Here is a 7,369-nt window from a genome sequence, read left to right as displayed (position 1 = left end):
CGTGTACGTTATAGTTTGTGGTCGAATAACCCACGGCCGGAAGTTTAGATGCGTGGTTTCAAATCACTCGTGCTTCGCACTCGTGATTTAATCCCTACGCATCTAAACTTCCGGCCGTGGGTTATTCGACAACAAACTATAACGTACACGAATTATTTCTTAAATAAGCCGCGAAACTCCCAGTAACATCCCGTACTGCGTGTGATGCAGCTAAGAACTGCACAGAAAAAGACATTCGCTATACTTGATCTCATTCATTAAACTATTAACGCCGTATATCTTTTTTAAAGATATTTCTTGTTCAAGATACGTTAGTTTAATTGAACAAACATATATATCTCCTTTTTTCATAAATCTATGTTGACCCAAACGACAATTATTCGATATTTTTTTAATGCATGATTAAAACCAATAAAAATGGTATGTTTTATTTCATAAAGTCATATAGAAGTTAAGGAAAACAACTTAAGTTAGAACAGCTTGCCTTTTAGAGAAATAAAAAACAAAAATGTTCATACTATTTCTAATTAACTTCAAAACATACCACATACTTTGAGGTAATACATCTTTAAAATAACAAACGTACAACTTTAAACTGCACAGGCAACAGTAAACAGTACTTCAGTATTCCTACAAACATCTGTCTTGAGCATATTATCTTAGTACATTGTATATCACTTAAATGACTGGGACTTAATTTTGTTATTGTCCCGTCCATTCCCATCAATTACAAAACCATTGTAACAGAAAAACAATGCACCCATTAAAACAATTTACCAAAAATACCTACTGGAATCAAACTATAAGTAAAGTACGAGTATAGTATTACTGCAGATAAAGGTATTCATACAAATATCGAACTATGTACACCAAATTTTTTTTAACTGTTTAATAAAAAATTGCCACAATCTGGTTTAAAATTACAAACAAACAAATATTGAAATAGTCACACATGTTTAAACTGTTTTAGAACAATATATGTAACTTTTAAAGGGTAAAACAGCTATTATACAAAATAATAAACTCCATGTGACAATGATTCTTCAGATCGATTATATCTGTCCCGTACATTACCGTACAGGTATAATTGCAATAGCATAAGCGTTGGTCATTGTCATACCAACAGGTTATCCAAATCATTTGAAAACATCACTGTTGCTTGTGATGGTGAGTACATCAATACAATGTGAATGTAACTTCGTGAAACAACAATGCAGTTATCAGTGTTACCACTTTGTGTATGCCGGTAAGTTATTCCCCATGTACTATTTGGCACAGAATACACTCGACCAGCTTTCGTTGTCGTCTGTGGCTCCTCGATCACCGCAACAATGTCAGTCAAATCTCCCAAGATCTTATTATGCCCCCTTTCGAAGAAGAGGGGGTATATTGCTTTGCTCATGTCGGTCGGTCGGTAGGTCGGTCGGTCGGTCCGTCCGTCCACCAGGTGGTTGTCAGACGATAACTCAAGAACGCTTGGGCCTAGGATCATGAAACTTCATAGGTACATTGATCATGACTCGCAGATGACCCCTATTGATTTTGAGGTCACTAGGTCAAAGGTCAAGGTCACGGTGACCCGAAAAAGTAAAATGGTTTCCGGATGATAACTCAAGAACGCATACGCCTAGGATCATGAATCTTCATGGGTAAAATGATCATGACTCGCAGATGACCCCTATTGATTTTGAGGTCACTAGGTCAAAGGTCAAGGTCACGGTGACCCGAAATAGTAAAATGGTTTCCGGATAACTCAAGAACGCATACGCCTAGGATCATGAAACTTCATGGGTAGATTGATCATGACTCGCAGATGACCCCTATTGATTTTGAGGTCACTAGGTCAAAGGTCAAGGTCAAGGTGACCCGTAATAGTAAAATGATTTTCGGATGATTATTCAAGAACGCATATGCCTAGGATCATGAAACTTTATAGGTAGATTGATCATGACTCGCAGATGACCCCTATTGATTTTTAGGTCACTAGGTCAAAGGTCAAGGTGACCCGAAATAGTAAAATGATTTTCGGATGATAACTCAAGAGCGCATATGCCTAGGATCATGAAACTTCATAGGTAGATTGATCATGACTCGCAGATAACCCCTATTTATTTTGAGGTCACAAGGTCAAAGGTCAAGGTCACGGTGACCCGAAATAGTAAAATGATTCTCGGATGATAACTCAATAACGCTTTTGCCTAGGTTCATGACACTTCATAGGTACATTGATCGTGACTTGCAGATGACCCCTATTGATTTTCAGGTCACTAGGTCAAAGGTCAAGGTCACAGTGACAAAAGTCGTATTCACACAATGGCTGCCAGTACAACGGACAGCCCATATGGGGGGGCATGCATGTTTTACAAACAGCCCTTGTTTTCCTTGGCTGGCCACCTGAAACATCCTTTACGTTTCCCAGAATCAGTCATAAAGTTTATGTAATATGTGCCATCAGGACGGATTTCAAACTGAACGTGCACTTGCTTGTTGCTCATACTTATCTGCGATTTCGTCGGATATTTCTTGCCCTGTATGCTCAGTAGTGCTACTTGTGTCAACCACTTCCACAGCTTTTTCTTCAATGTGTGCATGATTCCATGCACATGTTGTATTTCTATTGAAACCGTTCAATAAGCAGTCATTACATACACAACTAGTAGTACGTGTCATCAGCTGCCCATCACCCATACCTACCATAGCATGCAGCATCATCGAACCTTTGGTGGTTTGATTTGTGTATTTCTTTTGTCTACTTCTAATTTTGTATTGGTGTATGACTCTTCTGTCAACAACTCGTACTTAGTACCCCTTTGATCTTTCTTAGCCCATGAAAAGAAATCATGAGCATCTTGAATTAGTACTTTGCCTTGTTTCAAAGCATTATTCGCATTCCTTATAGTAGTGCCGCCCACCCCATCGCAGGGGCCCTTACCTTGACCTGCTTCGAAGTTATGCCAAGATGCAGTGACTCCATTGAAGCGTTCCTCGAAATGCCCTTTTAGATCAAAGATGGTTTTGTTCCTATACTGTCATGATGGGTAGTCGGTCCAAAAACGAACAGTTTCTACATTCGGCACCACATCTTTTACTAGAGATATCAGCTTATCTATGATTGTGATCACCATTGCAACGTGATTGAGGACCTCAGAGACGAACACATAGCTAGTGTGTTTTAGCTCATTATCATAATTCCTGGAATAGATCACAGTAGGATGGAGAGTCACCATGCAACTGTTCCAATGTGCTGATTGGATTTCTTCCAGTGTGTTGCATGTATAGTTCTAACTGAACTCCATGTGTACAAGGACATGATTCTTTGGTAATTTATCTTTCATATCTTTGACGGCAACATACTGCTCTTTAACCCGTTTCACGTGACCCTTAAACTCCTGAAACTCTTTCAGTACAGTCTCTATGAACTTTTGCCTGCTCCTCTCAACCTCTACAACCCTTTGGTGCTCCGTCCCATTATTCAGCTTCACACGCTTCCACTGTTTACACTTGATCTTTTCTTGACTGGAAGGTTACTTTTCCATAGATTCACGTAGCAGCTCAGGGTTTTCCTTGTACTGATCCTCAAACTTATCTGGGCTTGTGCATGTTGTTTTATCATTTGACTTCATGGACCTTAACAAAAAACAAAAGTTCTGATGTCTCGAACACAGACAGACAGTTCGAGAGGCAAAGTTTACTGGACAACCGTGCTTTGGTCTGTAACTGTAAAACGCTGCTCGTCCAATTTTTACATTCTGCTAAGAACTTCTGGTGAAGGTTATACATATAGTTATTCAGAACCCTTTTCTAGATTTTCTCTTCGCACTCGTGATGTTATTCCTACGCATCTGTTCTATTGTTCTTAACGTTAAGTATGTTTTTGACGCCTAGACCCGTAATGGGATAAGTGAATACAAGACCCAAGAGGGATAGGTTTTTAACACGTTTATTCGCTACATATATCAAAGCGCAATTAACTAAATGGAATACAAGCGTATAACATACCGCCAGCTTCTATTGACCGAGGCGGGTCTAATCATGCCTTTTGGCGACTCTGCCTTTTGGACCGTCGGCGTCGGGTTGGGATTGTGCTGCCATTGTGGAAGTTGTCGGGGGTCCTGGACGTCTGTCTGTACTGGGTTAAAATGTGATGCATCGCGACGAAACTGTTTTCCATTGTGTTCAACTGTAATGGTAGAGCCATTCTTTTTTACGATTGTCCCTGGAGTTGGGTTAAATGGCGTATCCAGTTTATGACGCGGTTTCTGTCGTATTCAAACGGTATATCCGATTCTGAGATCCGCAGGTTTGGACTTCCGTTAGACGTCTGCGTTACGCATCTGGTTGCGTTTTGTGTGTCCCTTTTTCGTATTTCAGCGTCGTTTTCTGGTTTTCTATATGCAGGGATTTTTGTTTTAAGTTTTCTATCGAACATGATTTCTGCCGGTGAGCGACCTGTGTTTGGATGTGGGGTGTTGCGGTAGTTAAATAGGACATTGCACAGTCCTTGTCGTAACTGAAATCCCTCTTTACATGCCGTTTTTAATACTTTGACGAGATGTTTTATGAATGCTTCCGCTGTACCGTTGGCTTGTGGATGCAACGGCGTCACTCTGTGATGTTGAAATCCGTACTTTATTGTAAATTCTTTGAAGTTTTGGCTGTAGAAAGGTGCGCCGTTGTCAGATTTTTCTACTCTTGGAATTCCCATCAGCGCGAATATTGCGTCAAGTCGATATATGACTGCGCTGATATATTTCTGATAATCTCGACAACTGGGAATCTGGCGTAGTTAAAGATAACTACCATTGCGTAATCGCCATTCGGGAAAGGACCGCAAAAGTCTATCGAAATCTCATCCCACGGTACGCTAGGTAGTGGACTTGACTTTACTGGTTCTGAGTTGTTGACTGGTGACGCTGACATGCACGGAATGCAGTGTTTACATACATCGTCGACAACTGTATCCATGTATGGAAACCAGCATGTTTCTCTGAGTAGGCTTTTACACCGGAGTCGATTTGATGTTCATGGTCTAGGTTTACAACTTAGCTTCGCATACTTTCTGGTATACACAGTCTTGAACCGCGGAGTACTACATAGTTGTCATTTATTTTCACCGAGGTTAACTCATCAGCCAGAGCGCGGTATTGCTGATAGATAGCGCTGTTTTGCACTGACTGATTATGCCACTTGTTTTGTGATAGGGCGTTAATTACAGAACATAAAACTTTATCTTTTCTTGTCGCCTCTGCTATTTCTGCTAATGTTAGCGAATCCGGTACTGCCGAAATTGACAGAAAGTTCACGTAGTCTTCGGTAAAACTGCTTGTGCTGTTTGTTTTCACTGGGTGCCTGGAACAATAATCGGAAATCATTTGGTTCCCTGGGCGATAGTTGACGATGAAGTTGTATGTGGATAATTTCAATCGCCATCTTTCAAGTCGAGCAGATTGTATTTCCACGGTGTTGTTGAAAATTGATTCCAGGCCTTCATTACTCTAATCAAACACTATGAACTTCTACATCACGGAGCGTATATTGTCTCATCTAGAGTCCGTGTCTAGATAAAAACAATTTAATATTTCATTCAATACAAGTGCTTATTTCAACATAATGCGCTTTGACGTTTTTAACATCTATTTAAATACATAATTCGCTAAAGAGAAACTTAACCACATTGGTATTCGGCCATCAAATGATACGTATAATTACAACGTGTAATGCTTCGCTCAGGTCGCCAGCTTTAACAGTAAAAGAAAAAGAGCTTGGTTTAAGTTGTAAGCGGAAGATCAGGATCTCTTAAATTTTTATTAACCTATTTTAAGAAATATTTAGTTATGGCATTATCTTGATTTTAGTTTTGAAACATTTCTATAACAATATCCACCATAATTTTTGTCCGACGAAAATGTTAAATAACGTGCATATTTACAACATAGTCTACTTTAATGCACACCCCATCTTTTAAGTACTTTCTGAGATAAGTTAATATACATATTTTGGTTTTTAATTACAGTTGTACATAGCAAACAAGTTGTCTGATTAACAAAAGAAATGTCACTGTTTCGATTTAAAGCGGGATGGTGATCAGCTGAGTAAGCGGTCCGATAAGCTCACTTGGTGGAGCACTCGCCTTATTAGTGAGTGGTCCCGAGTTCGCGTCCCGGACTGGGTGGCAACTGGCAAAAATGGCGTCCATTGTGGGACCGTGGCACTTGCAATTATGCATACAATCTGCCCGTGGATTCGTCGGGATCATTTATGCACTATTCTTTGCGACATGAATTCGAGGACGAATTCCTAATTGACAAGGGAGAAAGTTACGGTACCGAACATAAGCGGGACTAGTGTTTAACTGAGTAAGGGACCCGGTAATCCTTTGATAGCGAGAGGTGCTGGGTTCGTGTCCCGGAATGGATGCAGTTTTAACCACCTGGCATCATAAATAACGTACATATGGCCCGCTATCGACAAAGCAAGTTTCAGTGCCTGAATTCAGTACGTGCTTGTTTGTTACAATAACCAGATTTTAGTGTTCTTTTATTCTGTTACCATAGAAACTACTTTTTCAGACAAAAAAAAACGATTTAATTTGCCTATTCCCTATTTGACCATCTATCCATATACTGAGTTTTGTAAAACTAGCATAAAACTTGTTGAGTTGTTGTAGAATACAGATTTTAGTTTGTATTCATGGCAACCATAATTTTGTCTGAGGAAAAAACCGAAAAATAGTTCATATTCCCATTATACGAAGTTTCATCATTATACGCAGCAGCTTTTGAGTTTTCAAAGATCAAGTTTTTTTGAAATGCTGACTCGCCAAGGGTAAACCAACAGTCCCCTGTCTGTGACATGGGTAGGTGACTGATAACAAAGGCTTCAAAGGTATAACAACTTGATGTTAGACGACTGTGTAGAAAAGATTAGACACTTTTTGAAGACTGAAACGACAAAAGTACAAGGCATAGCATTAATGGTTATAAGAAACATGCATATACCATAGATAAGATTACGAAACCAATACAATTAAAAACAAGAGCACCGCCTAGCGGGCGCAGACCGCTGATTTCATTTTATTTTTAAAGGTGAAGGGACCTATCTAAATACTCCAATCAAAAAGGGGGTGGGGTAGGGGTTGGGTGGAGAGGGGTGTATAGTGTGGGGGTGTGGTAATTTATTACATTACCTTTCAAAAATGTGGGGGTGGATTCTTGGGTGGATTGTTTGGACAGTCTTTCAAAAATATAATAATAAAAATTTATATTTATTTTGTGTTTTTTTAACCATGTTTCCAACAAAAAAAATTGGGCTCGGGTCGGGGTTGAGAGTGGGGGTATAGTGTGGGGTTTGGTCATTTATTAGATGATCT

The sequence above is a fragment of the Dreissena polymorpha genome, chromosome 4 (genome assembly GCF_020536995.1).
Source record: "Dreissena polymorpha isolate Duluth1 chromosome 4, UMN_Dpol_1.0, whole genome shotgun sequence".
Lineage (NCBI taxonomy): Eukaryota > Metazoa > Mollusca > Bivalvia > Myida > Dreissenidae > Dreissena > Dreissena polymorpha.
The sequence above is the reverse complement of the archived record's forward strand: the minus strand, read 5'-3'. Positions refer to the sequence as shown.